At 47.4% G+C, this 25,508-nt stretch overlaps 2 long non-coding RNA genes across 2 annotated transcripts; both read right to left on the bottom strand.

Annotated features, from left to right (window-relative positions):
* Nucleotides 1-4,687: 4,687 nt before the first annotated feature.
* On the bottom strand, nt 4,688-13,047 carry LOC140003291 (uncharacterized). The gene is made up of 8 exons (XR_011811659.1): nt 12,598-13,047; nt 12,271-12,411; nt 11,729-11,789; nt 11,330-11,387; nt 10,157-10,267; nt 9,978-10,030; nt 9,488-9,581; nt 4,688-5,554 (listed from the first exon to the last, which is right to left on the bottom strand). It is a non-coding gene; the product is annotated as an uncharacterized lncRNA (long non-coding RNA).
* Nucleotides 13,048-15,427: 2,380 nt separating this feature from the next.
* Nucleotides 15,428-24,411, bottom strand: LOC140003316 (uncharacterized). The gene is made up of 8 exons (XR_011811755.1): nt 23,962-24,411; nt 23,635-23,775; nt 23,093-23,153; nt 22,694-22,751; nt 21,521-21,631; nt 21,342-21,394; nt 20,852-20,945; nt 15,428-16,922 (listed from the first exon to the last, which is right to left on the bottom strand). It is a non-coding gene; the product is annotated as an uncharacterized lncRNA (long non-coding RNA).
* Nucleotides 24,412-25,508: the final 1,097 nt, after the last annotated feature.

Here is a 25,508-nt window from a genome sequence, read left to right as displayed (position 1 = left end):
CACGTACTTTATCTTTCTCTAGCCTTTACTTTTCTAATGCCGACATCAAAGGCTCAGTCAGGGGCCAACTTAATTCCGTACCTTTTCCCTCCAAGATGCTGAAACAACATCAATATACAACATTTCATCCTGTTTTCCTTCTTTCCACAAAAACAACATTGACTGTAATATGGTGTTATAATTAATACTTCCATTTAGGGGCCACTCCGCTCCATCCTCTAGTTTATAAAGTGGCCACCACTGATTACAATATTTGATAAGAGTTCTTTTACTTTCTGTACCCTTTCACCCCACTATATCCCTCCAATGTGTTAGTATACATCCTAGGGGGCTTTTCCTCGGGATTTCTTTGCTTTGAACTTTTCCTATTGTAATCTGCAGTGGTTAATATTCCACCGTTTTCCTAGAAGCTCTTTACTAGTCAATCCCAATCCCTCCAAAATCCACAATATATAGATACACAAGTAAAATCAGACCACTGTAAATTAACTGCCTGTAGACAATTACACTGGGAACATTTAAACCTGATGAGCCGATAATATGCCTGGGCAAATTTTGTTCCCTTAGACATACACCTCAATGGCAGTTCTTATATTTACATATTTACATATTAACATAGGTATAAAAGAACACTTTAACAAAAATGCCCCGGCTTTTATATATACAATATACAATGTACAATTATTATTCCAGTTAGAATTATTCCTCAGCAGCTGGAAACATTGTGCCAGTTGCCATTAAAGCTCGCTTACCCTCCTCCTGTCTCTTTCTTAAAATCTCGGACGTCCCCAGAGTTAATGGGGACAGCCACATATTCCTAGTCACTGGTCCCTGAACGCTAGAGTCAGAGTCGCTATCAGAGTCTCCCTGGGGTTGCGGATTAGGAAGCCCGGGAGTCGGAGGGGCTGCAGGTGGTGGTGGTGAAATATAGGGAGACAGTGGGGCTGGGATCTCTAATTCTCGGTTTTTCTTCTGCCTCCCATCCCCTCCTTTTTCTTTTAGAGGATATAAATCGGCTTGAGTTTCCAAGCTGATCCACAAATGTCCATATTCACTTTCTTCCAAACTAAAAGGTTCCTTTGAGTTTACATAAATATTTAGGGCCTGGCAAACCCAATCTTCAAAGGACCCAAATACAGGCCAGTAAAGGTGGTCTCCTCGAATCTGTTTACCACCCCAAACTTCAACACAATAATGTATCATTTTTACTTTATTGCTTCCCCGCCTAAAAGGGGAATCCTGCCAATTTTTAATCATTAATCCCAGGGTAACCTAACATCAGACGTTACCCTGCCCATGGGACCAGAAGGCTTACTCTTCTTCTGTCCCATCTTCTGGAGCGCCTTCACACACACACACACACACAAATCGCTTCCCCCTTTTCGTGGCCCAGTCCCTCGCGGGATGTGGGAACCGCACTACCGAGGGGTCCGCACTCGCTTCGTCCGCAATTGGACGTCTCACAACGCTACGCTCCAGGATACCCAACCCCAACCGAACGGATCACCGGCCTATACTTACTCACTCCTGAGTCTTCGTTCGGTCTTCGTGCACAAAGATTACTAGGGGTTGCCGGCTTTATTTGCTTGCTGCCGAATTTAGGGTTCGTCGGTGAAGGATTTGAATGAAAGTAGTCCTAGCGAAGGCCGCTGAAATCAGCAGGGCGCCCCCTCCGAAGGTCTTTCAATCAGATTGCCTTCATCCGAGTCACGGCACCAAATTTGTTATAAGTTGCCCCCTTAATTAATTTTCAGAGAGCATTGCATTAATAATAGAAAGGAATTTATTGAGTAAGCAACAGCAAGCAAAACAGCGCTGGGCGGCCGGGGAGTCTCGGCTCCGCCAACGGCGCGCACCTCACCCCCCCCAGGGTCCCTTTTTATATCTTGGTGATTTCAGGATTACGCAGCACGTCCGGGTATGTTCTGCGACTGCGCGCACTGTTGCTAGGGGGTCGTCTCTGTCCCTCTGGTGGTCGTGAAGATGAAGGCCGTAGTCTTCCTCGGCGTTGTGGTTCAACTTCTTTCTTTATTTGGTCATGTTGGCCCAGCGTGAGACAGGGAGGCAGGGTGTTGATACACTAGTTTAACAACTTATCAGGAGATGGTTACATGAACTTTGCAGCAGTGTTTTTTGAACAAAAGAGGCTACTGAGATGCAGAAGGAGAGAAGGGGAGAGGGTTCTCTTTTTTGTTACATTAAGCAAAGGAATTTTCATAGTGTCTAGCTAAGCATTATACAGCTCCTTACTTCAGCATGGAGTTTTCACAACTCCCATTCCTCAAACAGAACTCCTTGTTTTTACAAAAGACAATGAACAAACATTTATTGTGTATTACAAAAAACCTTAAAATCCTAAACATAAACCCTGAGAACGCTTACCCTGAAACCCAACCCTAGGGCCCTATCCCTGAAACCTTAAAACCGCGAATCAATCTTTGGGAAATAACATAGGCTCAGGAGAGGATCTCAGTACAGTAGCATTTGTATTTGAGATTACAATGGCGGGTGTCCCGCAAGCAGGAGGGCACCTACCGATTCCATACACAGTTTATATACTTTTTTTTTTCCCTCCCAAGGACCAGGACCCTCCCGTTTCCCCATTAACTGTGCAATCCAGGTTTATACTCTACCTGGTGCTTCACCGAAAACACACAGCTGCTGGCCTGTTACAAGTCACATTTCTTTTGAGGCTTTTACTCTTTGAGGTGGTAATGTTTCTTACACCGTGATTTCCACTTAATTGTTGTAAGGATTCTGGTTGTCTGCATTTTACAAGGTTGTCTGTTGTAATAAATGACTAAGTCCCAAATAGGATTACAATCAAAGTTTACAATTTATTAAATGAATAGAGGTAAGCAAACAGCACTGGGTGCGCCGGGAGTCTCTGCTCCACCGAGACGCACACAAGTCACAGCAGGCGGCTGGGTTTTATGCTCCTGGGCTAATACATATTCATTACTACTTCTAGAAAAGGCAGGGTTATTATAACTAGTTCCTGGAATCCGAACCCGCCCACTGGCGCATGTGTTATCAGTCTCTGGTGGTCCCTCTGCGGGTCTCTCGTACTGAAGGCTCATAGTCTTCCTCCCAGGCTTTTCCCTTGTCCTTCTCCTTTGTCCATCTTGGCTGGATGTCAGAGACTTGCATAGTGCCCCATGCAATAGTCATAACAGTTAGCAGTTATTCTGAAACCCCTTTGTTCTCTTGTCCCCTATTAACCCGAATTGCTGGACCATTCCTCTGCAAGATGAGAAGAGGCAAAGAGAGCAGGAGGAACAGCAGCCCTGTTTTTGGTCTGGCTTAGTTCAACAGGGGGCAGCACAAGCAACCAGGCTGTTTCTCTTCAAAGACTTGCCTTAGCATTGGTGAAGGAAACTGACCGGGCCGACAACCCTCTTACCTTTTTGCACCACTCCACACCATGGGGACTTCATCTCTCCAAGGCTGCACGAGGGAAGGGCGGAAACAAGAAAAAAAGCACATCCTGAGGCACCTCATAACCACAGCCTACCTACTGCAATACTTGTGTCTCTCTTCCCAGCTGCTTCATCTCTGTGGCTCTCCATCTCCAAACCACATTCTTTTTAACTGCCATGCAGAGTGGCAGTCCTCCGGGCGCCATAGAGCAGCACCATATTTTTATTTTTTTTTTTATTAGTATTTTTTAATTTCAAAATAGCAGTCCGCTTCCCTCTGGAGATGGACAGTAGGTCCAGCCAGTCACCGAGTTGCCAACACAGAGCTTCACAGTTCCAGAAGGCGCTCTTTCCTTTCACCGATTCCTTATAAATGTTATCTACCACTGGCAAAAGCAATAAACAGACTGCAAACATGCACTGCCATCTTTGACAAACTTTATGTTTTCAATTTTATTATTTCAAAGAGAGCAGTCCACTTGCCTCTCCATCTGTGAAGTAGATCAAACCAGTCACTACGTTGCCGAACAAGAACTTGACGGTTCCAGAAAGCGCTGTTACCTTTGACCGGTTCCTCCTAATGTTTACCTACTGCTGGTTTATACATTTAGAGATTAAAATATAGCTCAAAAACAGAAGAGTATCCCACCATCCCAAAAAACAGTGAGCCAGAAACCTCTATTAAACATCCCTCTCCTAAGTGAATTCCAAGCACTTAAAAATTCTAGAAATCTATAAACTCCAGCCTGCCTAGAGAACCCTGCAACTGACTAAAGGAAAAACAAAGCACTTACCCCAAGGAGCAGCCCAGGCAGAAGGAGCTCTCTGATAGCATGCCTGGGGCTCATATAGCATTCAGCCCCGCCCAGCACCCAAACCCAATCACCTGGAAAAGGGGAGGGGCAAAGCACAAGGAAGTAGAAAGAAAGCAGGAGCAGCAGCAGCAGCTGTTTTTTATTATTTTCTTTGTTTGTTTGTTTGTTTGTTTTGTTTTGTTTTTTTTTTGTTTTTTTTTAAGATCTGCTTTACTTGAAAAACATGCAGAGAGCAGACAGGTGACCTGTGGTGTTTCTAGAAGCAACAATCCCCATGCTTTTGCTGCAGCTTTTAACATTGAAAGGACGACACGACCAGGCCAGTAACTGGAACTTTTTCAAATGGAATTACGTCAAACAGGTTCATCATCACTTGCAAATAGAGAGAACCAGAATTCACAAGCATGCCAGCCCCGACACCCACCTCCTCCGCAACGCTGACTACTACTGATGCAACATGCTACGGTGCAATACCTCTCTGTTCCCAGCTCCTTTACCTCATCTGCTCACTACATTTACCTGAGAAGTGTGCCCGAACAGACTTATTCTGCAGAGATGAAGAAGGTGGCCCTGCTCACTCTCTTGGCACTACTGCACTTATGCACTCAAGGAACCATACCCCACGGTTTCCCAAAAACAACGTACCTGGCAACCCCTCATAAACGTACTTCTAATACGTAAATTCAAGGACATAAAGCCTAGAAGGCTTTATGGTCTAAAGACTCGACAGACAGAAAACACACAGGCAAAAGCTCCAGAAATATAACAAACTGTCCCTAAACTTGAAACAGACTACCCCTTACGTGCCCACTACTGCCATTTTCAGACACATGCTCACACAGGGAGCTTCCATGATACATTTCAACTAAACCCTGCTCCATCACTTTAACAGCAAGGTTGTAACTTTGATAATATTTGACATACAGGCAAAGACTCACAGAAAGCCCCGTAATTCGGCAAAAATCAGAAGGGACCCAGAACCACAAAGCAAACACACAAAGTAACATCACCATACCATCCGTAAAACTGCCATAACAACTACTCACCTGAGGAAGAGCTGCGTGCAATACAGGCACCTACTACTAGATTGCTTTACAGTGACAGATCCTACCAGTTACCAACTCAAAAAGATATGCGTACCGGTTTCTACTGGAAAACGCATCAGTCCATAGACTCTGACCCACCTAAAGAACCCTGCAACTGACTGAAGGAAAAACAAAGCGCTTACCCCAAAAAGCAGCCCAGGCAGAATGAGCTCTGTCATGGAATACCTGCAACTCAGTTACCACTAGGTCCCACCTGGAACCTGAAGCCAATCACCTGGGAAAGTGCAAGGGGGAAAGCACAAAAAAAAAAAAAAAAAAAAAATCAGAAAGGAGCAGTAGCTGTGGTTTCTTTATTCATTTATATGGCTTAGCTCAACAGCATGCAGAGTGCAGACAGGAGAGCTAGGGTGTTTCTAGAAACAAAAATCCCCATGCTTTTGCTGCAGCTTTGAATATTAAAAGGACAAACTGACCAAGAAAGTAACTGATTTTTTTTTCCATCTGGAATTAGCTCGATCTTTTATTTACATAAAAAGAAAAATCTAGGAGCAGGACTGTGGGTAGTTAGGGTCTGGCGGCCGGAAGATGTCGCAATGTACGGAAAGGTGGAGCCCCTCCCTTGATGGACAGTAGCGTGTGGTCTGTGATGTAAGCAAGCGGAAGTGACGCTATGGGCCTCGGGTATATAAGCCCATGTGACTCGACAATAAATGCCATTTGCCATCCACCACATTGGTGTCTGTGAGCCGATGGACCGAGCGGCCTGGGGTTGGTCGCCATGCCGTTCCTGAACCAGGTCGCCACTGCCCCCTGAAGGCAACAAGTGGTGCCGAAACCCGGGAAAACTGGATTCGGGTGAATGGCGGCCGGAGCGGCGGGACCAGCCCGGCGGGGAGGACGCTCCCGGACCAACAAGGAAGATGGAAACCCTTGTGAAGGTCGTATCAAAGTTGTGGAAGCTGTGGGGTGGCTCGGCTGAGGAAGCCAGGTGTGCCGGTGGGGAACCAGAGCCTGGGGAAATCTGGGAGAGACCACGGCCATGTGCGCCCCAGTACGGTGCTGAACTAGAAGACGAAGAGTTGGGTGAAGAAGCCTCCGGCAGGAACGGGGATGAAATGTTAGGTTTTACTAACACGTGGAAATGCGAGAAAGAGAACGGTTGCGGGGACGACCAGGGAGGAGGTAGAAGCGTGAGAGAGGGGCAGAGAGCCGATCGGAACGGCCATCCGAGAAAACGCTCCTGTGGCGCAAACGCCTCGCTGAGATGGCGGCGGGGCGAGCCACGAGGCAGAGAGCGGCCCGCCCGCAGGGGTGGGGGGCGGGGCCGGAACTCGATGGGAGGGTACCGGAACTCGGAGGTGAGCAGTCAGTCAAGCTCTGACTCCGGATCACATACCGATTCAAATTCGGAGGAGGAAATGGGGACAGATAGCCAAAATATCCCCATCCGAAATAAAGCTGCACCGCGAGGCAGAGAAATTCCTCTCACAGATTGGAGGAAAATTAAGATTGCGTGCACCATCTTGGCTCTATCGGCCATGCTAGCGTTCCTGGTCTGGGTGACAGACGGGGGGCAGAGGGTTCACTCACCAACAAACCCTAAGGATGTACAAGCGATTGTTAAAGCCATTGTGGATAAAGGGCTTCATTCTGCAATGGTCTCCACCCTCATAGATGGTGTTTTCAGGGGAGACGACATGCTCCCGTTTGATATAACACAAACTTGTAGACTGATCTTTGACGGGGGTGGGATGATCATTTTTAAACGAGAATGGGGGGACAACTGTATGAGACAACTGGCCCAAGTAACTGGGACGGATCACACACTGCATGGCTCTAGCCTGCAGCGGCTAATGGGTACGGACCCAACAGTGATCACCCCCCAGGCGCAAGTCCAGGGCCTGAGGGCCCACGAAGGTATGGCAACTCGTGCAGCCAGAGAAGCTCCAAACAGCCGACGCCCCAACTTCAGAACAAAACTAATGAAAACTGAGTTTCTGTTCACAGGAACGGATCATCGGGCACCCCCGTAATCTGTATACCCCGGCGACATGAGAAGACAATAAGTCAGCAAGCGTCCTGTCTAAGCCTGAGAGTTCCACACTGGCAGAATCCAGACACCAGCGAAGCGGCCTCCGTGGGTGGGGGGCTACAATGCGTTTGTGTGATCTTATCTTTGGACCTTGTATACTAAATATGCTTGTGTTGTTTGTTAAAAGTTGGTTAGAGAAAGTTAACATTATGTTGGTAGAACACCAACAACTACTTTAAGAGTGCATTTACTCAGCGTTACCAGTTACCTCTTAGTTTTCTCCTGGTTATTGTGCCTTATGTTTTTTAGTTAAGTTATGATGTCTACATCTTAAGATTGTTATATTTTAGCTAATTTGGTTGTGCATAGGGAGGGGGGAAATGTGGGTAGTTAGGGTCTGGCGGCCGGAAGATGTCACGATGTACGGAAAGGTGGAGCCCCTCCCTTGATGGACAGTAGCGTGTGGTCTGTGATGTAAGCAAGCGGAAGTGACGCTATGGGCCTCGGGTATATAAGCCCATGTGACTCGACAATAAATGCCATTTGCCATCCACCACATTGGTGTCTGCGAGCCGATGGACCGAGCGGCCTGGGGTTGGTCGCCGTGCCGTTCCTGAACCAGGTCGCCACTGCCCCCTGAAGGCAACACAGAACTGATTGCACACCAAAAAAAAAAAAAAAAAAAATCCATTCCACTTGCAGGAAAAATCACTTACTTCAGTAAGCTACCTGTGGTGTAAATGCCTGAAGTAACTAGGAAAATAAAACTAACATTCATACTTTTAAGGAAAAGGTACAGCATTGAAGAGGCTTTCAGGGTAGGGCATAACTGCATTATCTGAGCATTCCCTAGGCTCCCAACCTTAGATGCTATCGCGCTGGGGAAACTTGGTGTGCTAGCTCTAAGGAACACCACGGAGCGTAGAGTGGAGTGGAGACACCACGGCTAGGCTCTGTAATCAGGTGGGGCCTCGATTGTTCTTGTGCACAAAGCTGCACTTTTTGCCACCCTAAGCCAAAGACCTGTCATGTTTTGACAAATGCTGTACCCTAGTGTACTTTTTGCTCATTATAATATCATTATAATACCAAAACACACCTCCATCCCAAAAGCTACCCGCCTCCAAGGTGCGACCACCCCTCACTGAGCATGCGCTCTGAATTTCTCGGAGCCTATTACTTTAAACGGAGACGGGAAAACTTTACACCAATCATAACTAAGATATGCTTGACTAGAGCCACTCAAGCTCCACCTAAAAGATAGAAAATAATATAAATTGGCCCAAGAGAGAGGGGATGTTAGGGAAGATACCATCGTCAGGGGAGATACCATCCCGAGGACATACAACATCCTTAGGACCTCCTGACTCCTGGGATCAGTCGACGGGCTGAGCCTCTCTTGCCCCCCCATTGGGACGCCTTTGGGTGAGATCTGAATATTTGCTTATAAATCTCTATAGAGTCTTTGATCCTTTTAACGCGTTTATTTCTAGGCTGCGCACCTGTAACACCTGTATAACACCTGTAACACCTATAACACCTGTGTATTTCATGCATACTAGCTTGCTTTTGCAGATAGTCACTATCACCGGCAATCCAAAAAGAACCTGATTACCTGTTGCTGTAATAAACCATACTTGATTGCATTGTGATAGCTCTCATTAATGCAACTAGGGTGAGGGTGGTTATCCGTGATAGTTCAGTGTTCTGAATCTAACCAGACCCCCAGACGGTTAATGCATTGTTGGTGAATGTCTGAACAGACCCCCAGGTGGTTAATACGTTTTTGGTGAATGTCTGAGCGGACCCCCAGGCGGTTATTACGTTTTTGGTGAATGTCCGAACGGACCCCCAGTTTTGGTGAATGTCCGACTGGTTCAGTACTCTGAATCCAACCGGGCCCGTAACGGTTAATCAGCTACACCCCTTTAACGCGACACTACCTGAGAACCAAAAGGCTATGCTGATGGGTCAAAACACACTACAGGACACTGGGGCCAGGCCCTCCGCTGCACCCACTTAAAACCCATCCCTACACTCACCAAGGTGCAACCCCAACGCAAAAAAACAAACAGACGCAGCATTTCAGCACCTGCTTTGTTCCGATTCTAAAGACTAACACCACAGCCCACATTGCCTGGGACACCTGATAAACAGAAGAGAAAGCAGCCATACCCTTTTCAAGCCATCCCTGCACGTGTCGCTCCTTGATCATCTGCAACCTCTTCTCCAATCCTCAACCACTTCTCTAGAGAGCCTGCCATGGCACCTGTAAAGCAAGATGGATACCCTTCGCACTCACCTCGTGCTACTTGGCAGTTCTGCTCCGATCCAGCTCACAACCAGCCCGCCCTTCTCGTGCTGCTCTTCAGAGTGCAGCTTGGCCCCACTCAGCCTGTGTGAGACAAATGTGAAACAAATAGAAAAGCATAGGCTGAAGCAGCATCCAAAGCCACAGCACAGCTGGGACAGTTACTCTCATCTGCTGCCTTACCTCCGTGCCCTGCCCTCCCCTCCCCTCGAGGCAGATGCTTCCATCTGCTCTCTTAGGCCAGCTACAACACCCCTGAAATATAAACAGGATTTTTACTGTACTTTGTGTAGTTCAGTAACTGCAGTGACAACTGCACCCCTAAATTACCTTCTATATCTGTTCATCACTCACCTTGCCAAAAGCAGCTCTGGTCGTCAAGTCCCGTGTCGTACACTGTGTTTCAGCTTTAACAAATGAAAACAGGCACAAGAGAATCAATCATTCAGCTGCCAGCATTAGCACCCATCCCTCAACAACACAAAAGGGACCCCATTTACAATACTATCGTTTCAAAACAGCAGCCTCCTTGCCTCAGCACCTCAGAAGTAGATCAAGCCAGTCACCCAGTTGCCTCCCGAGTGCTGAACAGTTCCAGAAGGAGCTCTTTCCTGTGACAGCTTCCTCCAAAGGTTTACGCTCTACTGGGGACGGGAAAGAAATAAAAATAAAAAATTCAAAACCCCATATCTGTAAGCTTTCAAGATTTGACAGACCTCCTCAAGCACACCGTTCAAGTGCTATGCGAGCAGTTGCTCGCAAGCAGCTCAACTCTCCCCCCTCCAGTCTGCCAAACACCACAGAGAGGACTGTGCCAGCTGCCCTTCAGTACGTGCCCAGAGGCAGACTGGATATCTTTACCAAAACAGTCCAGACAATGTATTAGTACACCCATGCACTGCCACGTTACCTGTCATCACTAACTGCCAGGCAGGACAGCTCCAGACCAAACACGTACACACACACAGGCACGCCACAAACACTACAAACAAAACACACAACACAAGGCACAAGAAAAAGTGACCCCCAAAAAGAAAGCCCTACAGCAACAGCACGTCAGAACAGGTGCTCTGCACCAGACCCCAGGAGAGACTCAAATGTCACAACATGCAACTGGAAGCAACTGCCAGAACTGGGATGACGGAGGCCTAAAAAGCCTGCCTTCAAGACAAGAGACCAGAAGGATGGGGACTGAAAACCCCCTAAGAAGACACTTAGGAAATCAATTCCCAAGCAAGAGCTCCTGATGCGGCCCAGATGACTTCTGCAAGAGTGAGGATGGAAACAGACGCGATCTCCAACCGAATATGATGCACAAGACCTGAAACAGATCTGCACCCATGCTTTTGCCGCACTTTTTTTTAACATTAAAAGGACAATACTTGCTGGGTCGTAACTAGAACATTCCTAACTGGAACTGGCTCAAACTTTTATTTACAATGAATGAAAGATCTAGGAGCAAAACAGACTATACACCAAAACAATCAATTCCATTCCACCCCCAGGAAAAAAATCACATACTCTCATCCCCTCCTGTACCTCAGCCGCTTGCCTGCCCCACGTGGCACATGCTTCCATCTCTTCTCTTTACCCACTTATAGCACCTCTAAAAGGCAAACTGGAATTTTACGCTATTGGATGTAGGAAAATAACTTCAGTGACAACCACACCCCCAAAATTAACAGCTACCTCTGCTCATCACGCACCAGAGTCACTGCAGAGGCAGCTGGTTGACACATCCTGCACTGCACACTGCATTTCAGCCTGAACAAAAGAAAAACACAGGCAGAAGATAAACATTCAGCTGCCAGCAGTAGCACCCATCCCTCAACAACATAAGCGACCCCAGCTTTACTTTTATCCTTTCAAAACAGCACTCCACTTGCCTCTGGACCTGCAAATTAGGTCCAAGCTTGAAAGGAGCGGCCAGCATCATCCACACCACCGGGGAACACAAAAGGACAAAAGAACCACTGTGCTTGCAAGCGCCCACCTGCCACGCTGCTCCTCTATCCCAGACAGACTCACCTCGGACCCTCTGAGGGAAACACCTGAGTGTCTTCCCTTCGCTTCAGGTAAGGGATGACCAGGCTGACAACACTCACCCTCCCTCACTGCTCCGCGACACGAGGATTTCCCTTTCCTGTCCACGACCGCACAAAGCACCTGCAAAAAAAACAACAAAACAAAACAAAACAAAACAAAAGACAGAAAAGCACACTCTGAGGCACCTCACAGCCACAGCGTACCTGCTCCAAGACCCCTCTCTTCCCAGCTCTGGTACTTCAGCTGCTCACCAGCTCTAACTGAGATTCTTCGCCCACTGCACCACAGCAAACTCTGCCCAGGCCACACAACACACACTACACAAGCTACATTGCTTAAGACACACGAAAGCTGGAACGTTCCAGCCCAACAATTAGTCACGTCGCACAGGAAGGATGCCGCATACTCCTAGAAACCAAACCTTCCAGTCCTGAGCAGCTCCCCACCTCCTCATTCTAACCACACTCAGCAAACACACTGTTTGACCCTCAAAAAATAAAAAAAAAAGAACATGCACACACACAAAGAAAAACAACCGAGCTCCACAAATGCCAAAAAGACATGCACACACACAAGCCTCGGCAGGGGTAATCAAACTTACCCTTTGCAGATGAAAGAGGTGACTCTGATACAACTCTGCTCAGTCTCTTGGTAATGCTGCATCTACGCTGCCAAGCCATATGTAGCATTCAATCAAGCTGGTTTTAGTCCTCTGGAGAGTTACACAAGTGGGTTTATACATCTAGAGATTAAAATATAGCTCAAAAACAGAAGAGTATCCCACCATCCCAAAAAAACAGTGAGCCAGCAGCCCCTACTAAACATCCCGCTACTGAGTGAATTCCAAGCACTTAAAATCCAGAAATCCATAGGCTCCAGTCTGCCTAGAGAACCCTGCAACTGACTGAAGGAAAACCAAAGCACTTACCCCAAAGAGCAGCCCAAGCAGAAGGAGCTCTCTGCTAGCATGCCTGGGGCTCATATAGCATTCAGCCCCGCCCAGCACCCAAACCCAATCACCTGGGAAAGGGGAGGGGCAAAGCGCAAGGAAGTAGGAAGAGAGCAAAAGAAGCAGCTGTGTTTTTTTTTTTTCCTTTTTTTTTAAGATCTGGTTTATCTCAAAAACATTCCGAGAGCAGACAAGAGACCTGTGGTGTTTCTAGAAGCAAAACTCCCCTTTTGCTTTTGCTGCAGCTTTTAATGTTGAACGGATAACGTCACCAAGCAAGTAACTGAAACTTCTTCAACTGGAATTAGTTTAAACACGCTCACCGTCATCTGCAAACACAGAGAACCAGCATTCACTAGCCCTAACCCTAACCCCTAACCCTAACCCCAACCCTCACCCTAAACTCTAACCCTAGCCCCAGCCCTAGTCCCCGAGAACTGCATTTCCCGGTATGCTCTGGGCGCTCAACATGGCCTCCCGGAAGTCCGGAGTCCCAGAACTACATTTCCCGGCATGCTCTGGGCAATCAACGCGGCCTACCGGAAGCCTTGTGACGGAAAACTACACCTACCAGCATTCCCTGCACAGCCGGCACGGCCAATCAGAGGCCGAGTTGTCGAGAACTCCATTTAACAGCACTCCCTGGAACCCTAGCCCTTACCGCCCTTACACAAAGAAGCCGCAAGCCCTAACCCTAAAAATCCTCGAAACCCCTACAGACCTAACCCAAACTAAACCCCTGAAGACCTATGCCTAAAAGCCCTAACCCAAACACTTAAGGAGCTCACAGCGCCCAAGCCCACAAAATTAAGACGCTCAAATCCCAAACCCAACCCAAAATATTAAGATGCTCAAAACCCTAACCCAGGAGAACCTAACCTGAAAAAAAAAAAATAATAATAATAAGATCTTAAAACCCTAACCGTAAATAACTGACCAAAAATAAAACCCTAAGAACCTAACCCTAAAAAAACTATCAACACTACAACCCAAAAAACTCCAAAACCCTGACACGCTAACCCTGAAACCCTTAAAACCCTAACCCTCAAATCCCTAAAATCCTAACCGTTAAAACTCCAACCCTAAAACTAAAAACCTTAAAATCCTAAACATAAACCCTGAGAACGCTTACCCTGAAACCCAACCCTAGGGCCCTATCCCTGAAACCTTAAAACCGCGAATCAATCTTTGGGAAATAACATAGGCTCAGGAGAGGATCTCAGTACAGTAGCATTTGTATTTGAGATTACAATGGCGGGTGTCCCGCAAGCAGGAGGGCACCTACCGATTCCATACACAGTTTATATACTTTTTTTTTTCCCTCCCAAGGACCAGGACCCTCCCGTTTCCCCATTAACTGTGCAATCCAGGTTTATACTCTACCTGGTGCTTCACCGAAAACACACAGCTGCTGGCCTGTTACAAGTCACATTTCTTTTGAGGCTTTTACTCTTTGAGGTGGTAATGTTTCTTACACCGTGATTTCCACTTAATTGTTGTAAGGATTCTGGTTGTCTGCATTTTACAAGGTTGTCTGTTGTAATAAATGACTAAGTCCCAAATAGGATTACAATCAAAGTTTACAATTTATTAAATGAATAGAGGTAAGCAAACAGCACTGGGTGCGCCGGGAGTCTCTGCTCCACCGAGACGCACACAAGTCACAGCAGGCGGCTGGGTTTTATGCTCCTGGGCTAATACATATTCATTACTACGTCTAGAAAAGGCAGGGTTATTATAACTAGTTCCTGGAATCCGAACCCGCCCACTGGCGCATGTGTTATCAGTCTCTGGTGGTCCCTCTGCGGGTCTCTCGTACTGAAGGCTCATAGTCTTCCTCCCAGGCTTTTCCCTTGTCCTTCTCCTTTGTCCATCTTGGCTGGATGTCAGAGACTTGCATAGTGCCCCATGCAATAGTCATAACAGTTAGCAGTTATTCTGAAACCCCTTTGTTCTCTTGTCCCCTATTAACCCGAATTGCTGGACCATTCCTCTGCAAGATGAGAAGAGGCAAAGAGAGCAGGAGGAACAGCAGCCCTGTTTTTGGTCTGGCTTAGCTCAACAGGGGGCAGCACAAGCAACCAGGCTGTTTCTCTTCAAAGACTTGCCTTAGCATTGGTGAAGGAAACTGACCGGGCCGACAACCCTCTTACCTTTTTGCACCACTCCACACCATGGGGACTTCATCTCTCCAAGGCTGCACGAGGGAAGGGCGGAAACAAGAAAAAAAGCACATCCTGAGGCACCTCATAACCACAGCCTACCTACTGCAATACTTGTGTCTCTCTTCCCAGCTGCTTCATCTCTGTGGCTCTCCATCTCCAAACCACATTCTTTTTAACTGCCATGCAGAGTGGCAGTCCTCCGGGCGCCATAGAGCAGCACCATATTTTTATTTTTTTTTTTATTAGTATTTTTTAATTTCAAAATAGCAGTCCGCTTCCCTCTGGAGATGGACAGTAGGTCCAGCCAGTCACCGAGTTGCCAACACAGAGCTTCACAGTTCCAGAAGGCGCTCTTTCCTTTCACCGATTCCTTATAAATGTTATCTACCACTGGCAAAAGCAATAAACAGACTGCAAACATGCACTGCCATCTTTGACAAACTTTATGTTTTCAATTTTATTATTTCAAAGAGAGCAGTCCACTTGCCTCTCCATCTGTGAAGTAGATCAAACCAGTCACTACGTTGCCGAACAAGAACTTGACGGTTCCAGAAAGCGCTGTTACCTTTGACCGGTTCCTCCTAATGTTTACCTACTGCTGGTTTATACATTTAGAGATTAAAATATAGCTCAAAAACAGAAGAGTATCCCACCATCCCAAAAAACAGTGAGCCAGAAACCTCTATTAAACATCCCTCTCCTAAGTGAATTCCAAGCACTTAAAAATTCTAGAAATCTATAAACTCCAGCCTGCCTAGAGAACCCTGCAACTGACTAAAGGAAAAACAAAGCACTTACCCCAAGGAGCAGCCCAGGCAGAAGGAGCTCTCTGATAGCATGCCTGGGGCTCATATAGCATTCAGCCCCGCCCAGCACCCAAACCCAATCACCTGGAAAAGGGGAGGGGCAAAGCACAAGGAAGTAGAAAGAAAGCAGGAGCAGCAGCAGCAGCTGTTTTTTATTATTTTCTTTGTTTGTTTGTTTGTTTGTTTTGGTTTGTTTTTTTTTTGTTTTTTTTTAAGATCTGCTTTACTTGAAAAACATGCAGAGAGCAGACAGGTGACCTGTGGTGTTTCTAGAAGCAACAATCCCCATGCTTTTGCTGCAGCTTTTAACATTGAAAGGACGACACGACCAGGCCAGTAACTGGAACTTTTTCAAATGGAATTACGTCAAACAGGTTCATCATCACTTGCAAATAGAGAGAACCAGAATTCACAAGCATGCCAGCCCCGACACCCACCTCCTCCGCAACGCTGACTACTACTGATGCAACATGCTACGGTGCAATACCTCTCTGTTCCCAGCTCCTTTACCTCATCTGCTCAGTACATTTACCTGAGAAGTGTGCCCGAACAGACTTATTCTGCAGAGATGAAGAAGGTGGCCCTGCTCACTCTCTTGGCACTACTGCACTTATGCACTCAAGGAACCATACCCCACGGTTTCCCAAAAACAACGTACCTGGCAACCCCTCATAAACGTACTTCTAATACGTAAATTCAAGGACATAAAGCCTAGAAGGCTTTATGGTCTAAAGACTCGACAGACAGAAAACACACAGGCAAAAGCTCCAGAAATATAACAAACTGTCCCTAAACTTGAAACAGACTACCCCTTACGTGCCCACTACTGCCATTTTCAGACACATGCTCACACAGGGAGCTTCCATGATACATTTCAACTAAACCCTGCTCCATCACTTTAACAGCAAGGTTGTAACTTTGATAATATTTGACATACAGGCAAAGACTCACAGAAAGCCCCGTAATTCGGCAAAAATCAGAAGGGACCCAGAACCACAAAGCAAACACACAAAGTAACATCACCATACCATCCGTAAAACTGCCATAACAACTACTCACCTGAGGAAGAGCTGCGTGCAATACAGGCACCTACTACTAGATTGCTTTACAGTGACAGATCCTACCAGTTACCAACTCAAAAAGATATGCGTACCGGTTTCTACTGGAAAACGCATCAGTCCATAGACTCTGACCCACCTAAAGAACCCTGCAACTGACTGAAGGAAAAACAAAGCGCTTACCCCAAAAAGCAGCCCAGGCAGAATGAGCTCTGTCATGGAATACCTGCAACTCAGTTACCACTAGGTCCCACCTGGAACCTGAAGCCAATCACCTGGGAAAGTGCAAGGGGGAAAGCACAAAAAAAAAAAAAAAAAAAAATCAGAAAGGAGCAGTAGCTGTGGTTTCTTTATTCATTTATATGGCTTAGCTCAACAGCATGCAGAGTGCAGACAGGAGAGCTAGGGTGTTTCTAGAAACAAAAATCCCCATGCTTTTGCTGCAGCTTTGAATATTAAAAGGACAAACTGACCAAGAAAGTAACTGATTTTTTTTTCCATCTGGAATTAGCTCGATCTTTTATTTACATAAAAAGAAAAATCTAGGAGCAGGACTGTGGGTAGTTAGGGTCTGGCGGCCGGAAGATGTCGCAATGTACGGAAAGGTGGAGCCCCTCCCTTGATGGACAGTAGCGTGTGGTCTGTGATGTAAGCAAGCGGAAGTGACGCTATGGGCCTCGGGTATATAAGCCCATGTGACTCGACAATAAATGCCATTTGCCATCCACCACATTGGTGTCTGTGAGCCGATGGACCGAGCGGCCTGGGGTTGGTCGCCATGCCGTTCCTGAACCAGGTCGCCACTGCCCCCTGAAGGCAACAAGTGGTGCCGAAACCCGGGAAAACTGGATTCGGGTGAATGGCGGCCGGAGCGGCGGGACCAGCCCGGCGGGGAGGACGCTCCCGGACCAACAAGGAAGATGGAAACCCTTGTGAAGGTCGTATCAAAGTTGTGGAAGCTGTGGGGTGGCTCGGCTGAGGAAGCCAGGTGTGCCGGTGGGGAACCAGAGCCTGGGGAAATCTGGGAGAGACCACGGCCATGTGCGCCCCAGTACGGTGCTGAACTAGAAGACGAAGAGTTGGGTGAAGAAGCCTCCGGCAGGAACGGGGATGAAATGTTAGGTTTTACTAACACGTGGAAATGCGAGAAAGAGAACGGTTGCGGGGACGACCAGGGAGGAGGTAGAAGCGTGAGAGAGGGGCAGAGAGCCGATCGGAACGGCCATCCGAGAAAACGCTCCTGTGGCGCAAACGCCTCGCTGAGATGGCGGCGGGGCGAGCCACGAGGCAGAGAGCGGCCCGCCCGCAGGGGTGGGGGGCGGGGCCGGAACTCGATGGGAGGGTACCGGAACTCGGAGGTGAGCAGTCAGTCAAGCTCTGACTCCGGATCACATACCGATTCAAATTCGGAGGAGGAAATGGGGACAGATAGCCAAAATATCCCCATCCGAAATAAAGCTGCACCGCGAGGCAGAGAAATTCCTCTCACAGATTGGAGGAAAATTAAGATTGCGTGCACCATCTTGGCTCTATCGGCCATGCTAGCGTTCCTGGTCTGGGTGACAGACGGGGGGCAGAGGGTTCACTCACCAACAAACCCTAAGGATGTACAAGCGATTGTTAAAGCCATTGTGGATAAAGGGCTTCATTCTGCAATGGTCTCCACCCTCATAGATGGTGTTTTCAGGGGAGACGACATGCTCCCGTTTGATATAACACAAACTTGTAGACTGATCTTTGACGGGGGTGGGATGATCATTTTTAAACGAGAATGGGGGGACAACTGTATGAGACAACTGGCCCAAGTAACTGGGACGGATCACACACTGCATGGCTCTAGCCTGCAGCGGCTAATGGGTACGGACCCAACAGTGATCACCCCCCAGGCGCAAGTCCAGGGCCTGAGGGCCCACGAAGGTATGGCAACTCGTGCAGCCAGAGAAGCTCCAAACAGCCGACGCCCCAACTTCAGAACAAAACTAATGAAAACTGAGTTTCTGTTCACAGGAACGGATCATCGGGCACCCCCGTAATCTGTATACCCCGGCGACATGAGAAGACAATAAGTCAGCAAGCGTCCTGTCTAAGCCTGAGAGTTCCACACTGGCAGAATCCAGACACCAGCGAAGCGGCCTCCGTGGGTGGGGGGCTACAATGCGTTTGTGTGATCTTATCTTTGGACCTTGTATACTAAATATGCTTGTGTTGTTTGTTAAAAGTTGGTTAGAGAAAGTTAACATTATGTTGGTAGAACACCAACAACTACTTTAAGAGTGCATTTACTCAGCGTTACCAGTTACCTCTTAGTTTTCTCCTGGTTATTGTGCCTTATGTTTTTTAGTTAAGTTATGATGTCTACATCTTAAGATTGTTATATTTTAGCTAATTTGGTTGTGCATAGGGAGGGGGGAAATGTGGGTAGTTAGGGTCTGGCGGCCGGAAGATGTCACGATGTACGGAAAGGTGGAGCCCCTCCCTTGATGGACAGTAGCGTGTGGTCTGTGATGTAAGCAAGCGGAAGTGACGCTATGGGCCTCGGGTATATAAGCCCATGTGACTCGACAATAAATGCCATTTGCCATCCACCACATTGGTGTCTGCGAGCCGATGGACCGAGCGGCCTGGGGTTGGTCGCCGTGCCGTTCCTGAACCAGGTCGCCACTGCCCCCTGAAGGCAACACAGAACTGATTGCACACCAAAAAAAAAAAAAAAAAATCCATTCCACTTGCAGGAAAAATCACTTACTTCAGTAAGCTACCTGTGGTGTAAATGCCTGAAGTAACTAGGAAAATAAAACTAACATTCATACTTTTAAGGAAAAGGTACAGCATTGAAGAGGCTTTCAGGGTAGGGCATAACTGCATTATCTGAGCATTCCCTAGGCTCCCAACCTTAGATGCTATCGCGCTGGGGAAACTTGGTGTGCTAGCTCTAAGGAACACCACGGAGCGTAGAGTGGAGTGGAGACACCACGGCTAGGCTCTGTAATCAGGTGGGGCCTCGATTGTTCTTGTGCACAAAGCTGCACTTTTTGCCACCCTAAGCCAAAGACCTGTCATGTTTTGACAAATGCTGTACCCTAGTGTACTTTTTGCTCATTATAATATCATTATAATACCAAAACACACCTCCATCCCAAAAGCTACCCGCCTCCAAGGTGCGACCACCCCTCACTGAGCATGCGCTCTGAATTTCTCGGAGCCTATTACTTTAAACGGAGACGGGAAAACTTTACACCAATCATAACTAAGATATGCTTGACTAGAGCCACTCAAGCTCCACCTAAAAGATAGAAAATAATATAAATTGGCCCAAGAGAGAGGGGATGTTAGGGAAGATACCATCGTCAGGGGAGATACCATCCCGAGGACATACAACATCCTTAGGACCTCCTGACTCCTGGGATCAGTCGACGGGCTGAGCCTCTCTTGCCCCCCCATTGGGACGCCTTTGGGTGAGATCTGAATATTTGCTTATAAATCTCTATAGAGTCTTTGATCCTTTTAACGCGTTTATTTCTAGGCTGCGCACCTGTAACACCTGTATAACACCTGTAACACCTATAACACCTGTGTATTTCATGCATACTAGCTTGCTTTTGCAGATAGTCACTATCACCGGCAATCCAAAAGAACCTGATTACCTGTTGCTGTAATAAACCATACTTGATTGCATTGTGATAGCTCTCATTAATGCAACTAGGGTGAGGGTGGTTATCCGTGATAGTTCAGTGTTCTGAATCTAACCAGACCCCCAGACGGTTAATGCATTGTTGGTGAATGTCTGAACGGACCCCCAGGTGGTTAATACGTTTTTGGTGAATGTCTGAGCGGACCCCCAGGCGGTTATTACGTTTTTGGTGAATGTCCGAACGGACCCCCAGTTTTGGTGAATGTCCGACTGGTTCAGTACTCTGAATCCAACCGGGCCCGTAACGGTTAATCAGCTACACCCCTTTAACGCGACACTACCTGAGAACCAAAAGGCTATGCTGATGGGTCAAAACACACTACAGGACACTGGGGCCAGGCCCTCCGCTGCACCCACTTAAAACCCATCCCTACACTCACCAAGGTGCAACCCCAACGCAAAAAAACAAACAGACGCAGCATTTCAGCACCTGCTTTGTTCCGATTCTAAAGACTAACACCACAGCCCACATTGCCTGGGACACCTGATAAACAGAAGAGAAAGCAGCCATACCCTTTTCAAGCCATCCCTGCACGTGTCGCTCCTTGATCATCTGCAACCTCTTCTCCAATCCTCAACCACTTCTCTAGAGAGCCTGCCATGGCACCTGTAAAGCAAGATGGATACCCTTCGCACTCACCTCGTGCTACTTGGCAGTTCTGCTCCGATCCAGCTCACAACCAGCCCGCCCTTCTCGTGCTGCTCTTCAGAGTGCAGCTTGGCCCCACTCAGCCTGTGTGAGACAAATGTGAAACAAATAGAAAAGCATAGGCTGAAGCAGCATCCAAAGCCACAGCACAGCTGGGACAGTTACTCTCATCTGCTGCCTTACCTCCGTGCCCTGCCCTCCCCTCCCCTCGAGGCAGATGCTTCCATCTGCTCTCTTAGGCCAGCTACAACACCCCTGAAATATAAACAGGATTTTTACTGTACTTTGTGTAGTTCAGTAACTGCAGTGACAACTGCACCCCTAAATTACCTTCTATATCTGTTCATCACTCACCTTGCCAAAAGCAGCTCTGGTCGTCAAGTCCCGTGTCGTACACTGTGTTTCAGCTTTAACAAATGAAAACAGGCACAAGAGAATCAATCATTCAGCTGCCAGCATTAGCACCCATCCCTCAACAACACAAAAGGGACCCCATTTACAATACTATCGTTTCAAAACAGCAGCCTCCTTGCCTCAGCACCTCAGAAGTAGATCAAGCCAGTCACCCAGTTGCCTCCCGAGTGCTGAACAGTTCCAGAAGGAGCTCTTTCCTGTGACAGCTTCCTCCAAAGGTTTACGCTCTACTGGGGACGGGAAAGAAATAAAAATAAAAAATTCAAAACCCCATATCTGTAAGCTTTCAAGATTTGACAGACCTCCTCAAGCACACCGTTCAAGTGCTATGCGAGCAGTTGCTCGCAAGCAGCTCAACTCTCCCCCCTCCAGTCTGCCAAACACCACAGAGAGGACTGTGCCAGCTGCCCTTCAGTACGTGCCCAGAGGCAGACTGGATATCTTTACCAAAACAGTCCAGACAATGTATTAGTACACCCATGCACTGCCACGTTACCTGTCATCACTAACTGCCAGGCAGGACAGCTCCAGACCAAACACGTACACACACACAGGCACGCCACAAACACTACAAACAAAACACACAACACAAGGCACAAGAAAAAGTGACCCCCAAAAAGAAAGCCCTACAGCAACAGCACGTCAGAACAGGTGCTCTGCACCAGACCCCAGGAGAGACTCAAATGTCACAACATGCAACTGGAAGCAACTGCCAGAACTGGGATGACGGAGGCCTAAAAAGCCTGCCTTCAAGACAAGAGACCAGAAGGATGGGGACTGAAAACCCCCTAAGAAGACACTTAGGAAATCAATTCCCAAGCAAGAGCTCCTGATGCGGCCCAGATGACTTCTGCAAGAGTGAGGATGGAAACAGACGCGATCTCCAACCGAATATGATGCACAAGACCTGAAACAGATCTGCACCCATGCTTTTGCCGCACTTTTTTTTAACATTAAAAGGACAATACTTGCTGGGTCGTAACTAGAACATTCCTAACTGGAACTGGCTCAAACTTTTATTTACAATGAATGAAAGATCTAGGAGCAAAACAGACTATACACCAAAACAATCAATTCCATTCCACCCCCAGGAAAAAAATCACATACTCTCATCCCCTCCTGTACCTCAGCCGCTTGCCTGCCCCACGTGGCACATGCTTCCATCTCTTCTCTTTACCCACTTATAGCACCTCTAAAAGGCAAACTGGAATTTTACGCTATTGGATGTAGGAAAATAACTTCAGTGACAACCACACCCCCAAAATTAACAGCTACCTCTGCTCATCACGCACCAGAGTCACTGCAGAGGCAGCTGGTTGACACATCCTGCACTGCACACTGCATTTCAGCCTGAACAAAAGAAAAACACAGGCAGAAGATAAACATTCAGCTGCCAGCAGTAGCACCCATCCCTCAACAACATAAGCGACCCCAGCTTTACTTTTATCCTTTCAAAACAGCACTCCACTTGCCTCTGGACCTGCAAATTAGGTCCAAGCTTGAAAGGAGCGGCCAGCATCATCCACACCACCGGGGAACACAAAAGGACAAAAGAACCACTGTGCTTGCAAGCGCCCACCTGCCACGCTGCTCCTCTATCCCAGACAGACTCACCTCGGACCCTCTGAGGGAAACACCTGAGTGTCTTCCCTTCGCTTCAGGTAAGGGATGACCAGGCTGACAACACTCACCCTCCCTCACTGCTCCGCGACACGAGGATTTCCCTTTCCTGTCCACGACCGCACAAAGCACCTGCAAAAAAAACAACAAAACAAAACAAAACAAAACAAAAGACAGAAAAGCACACTCTGAGGCACCTCACAGCCACAGCGTACCTGCTCCAAGACCCCTCTCTTCCCAGCTCTGGTACTTCAGCTGCTCACCAGCTCTAACTGAGATTCTTCGCCCACTGCACCACAGCAAACTCTGCCCAGGCCACACAACACACACTACACAAGCTACATTGCTTAAGACACACGAAAGCTGGAACGTTCCAGCCCAACAATTAGTCACGTCGCACAGGAAGGATGCCGCATACTCCTAGAAACCAAACCTTCCAGTCCTGAGCAGCTCCCCACCTCCTCATTCTAACCACACTCAGCAAACACACTGTTTGACCCTCAAAAAATAAAAAAAAAAGAACATGCACACACACAAAGAAAAACAACCGAGCTCCACAAATGCCAAAAAGACATGCACACACACAAGCCTCGGCAGGGGTAATCAAACTTACCCTTTGCAGATGAAAGAGGTGACTCTGATACAACTCTGCTCAGTCTCTTGGTAATGCTGCATCTACGCTGCCAAGCCATATGTAGCATTCAATCAAGCTGGTTTTAGTCCTCTGGAGAGTTACACAAGTGGGTTTATACATCTAGAGATTAAAATATAGCTCAAAAACAGAAGAGTATCCCACCATCCCAAAAAAACAGTGAGCCAGCAGCCCCTACTAAACATCCCGCTACTGAGTGAATTCCAAGCACTTAAAATCCAGAAATCCATAGGCTCCAGTCTGCCTAGAGAACCCTGCAACTGACTGAAGGAAAACCAAAGCACTTACCCCAAAGAGCAGCCCAAGCAGAAGGAGCTCTCTGCTAGCATGCCTGGGGCTCATATAGCATTCAGCCCCGCCCAGCACCCAAACCCAATCACCTGGGAAAGGGGAGGGGCAAAGCGCAAGGAAGTAGGAAGAGAGCAAAAGAAGCAGCTGTGTTTTTTTTTTTTCCTTTTTTTTTAAGATCTGGTTTATCTCAAAAACATTCCGAGAGCAGACAAGAGACCTGTGGTGTTTCTAGAAGCAAAACTCCCCTTTTGCTTTTGCTGCAGCTTTTAATGTTGAACGGATAACGTCACCAAGCAAGTAACTGAAACTTCTTCAACTGGAATTAGTTTAAACACGCTCACCGTCATCTGCAAACACAGAGAACCAGCATTCACTAGCCCTAACCCTAACCCCTAACCCTAACCCCAACCCTCACCCTAAACTCTAACCCTAGCCCCAGCCCTAGTCCCCGAGAACTGCATTTCCCGGTATGCTCTGGGCGCTCAACATGGCCTCCCGGAAGTCCGGAGTCCCAGAACTACATTTCCCGGCATGCTCTGGGCAATCAACGCGGCCTACCGGAAGCCTTGTGACGGAAAACTACACCTACCAGCATTCCCTGCACAGCCGGCACGGCCAATCAGAGGCCGAGTTGTCGAGAACTCCATTTAACAGCACTCCCTGGAACCCTAGCCCTTACCGCCCTTACACAAAGAAGCCGCAAGCCCTAACCCTAAAAATCCTCGAAACCCCTACAGACCTAACCCAAACTAAACCCCTGAAGACCTATGCCTAAAAGCCCTAACCCAAACACTTAAGGAGCTCACAGCGCCCAAGCCCACAAAATTAAGACGCTCAAATCCCAAACCCAACCCAAAATATTAAGATGCTCAAAACCCTAACCCAGGAGAACCTAACCTGAAAAAAAAAAAATAATAATAATAAGATCTTAAAACCCTAACCGTAAATAACTGACCAAAAATAAAACCCTAAGAACCTAACCCTAAAAAAACTATCAACACTACAACCCAAAAAACTCCAAAACCCTGACACGCTAACCCTGAAACCCTTAAAACCCTAACCCTCAAATCCCTAAAATCCTAACCGTTAAAACTCCAACCCTAAAACTAAAAACCTTAAAATCCTAAACATAAACCCTGAGAACGCTTACCCTGAAACCCAACCCTAGGGCCCTATCCCTGAAACCTTAAAACCGCGAATCAATCTTTGGGAAATAACATAGGCTCAGGAGAGGATCTCAGTACAGTAGCATTTGTATTTGAGATTACAATGGCGGGTGTCCCGCAAGCAGGAGGGCACCTACCGATTCCATACACAGTTTATATACTTTTTTTTTTCCCTCCCAAGGACCAGGACCCTCCCGTTTCCCCATTAACTGTGCAATCCAGGTTTATACTCTACCTGGTGCTTCACCGAAAACACACAGCTGCTGGCCTGTTACAAGTCACATTTCTTTTGAGGCTTTTACTCTTTGAGGTGGTAATGTTTCTTACACCGTGATTTCCACTTAATTGTTGTAAGGATTCTGGTTGTCTGCATTTTAC

This window comes from Anas platyrhynchos, chromosome 10, assembly GCF_047663525.1.
Source record: "Anas platyrhynchos isolate ZD024472 breed Pekin duck chromosome 10, IASCAAS_PekinDuck_T2T, whole genome shotgun sequence".
NCBI classification, from domain to species: domain Eukaryota; kingdom Metazoa; phylum Chordata; class Aves; order Anseriformes; family Anatidae; genus Anas; species Anas platyrhynchos.
This window is presented reverse-complemented; position numbering and strand designations above follow the sequence as displayed.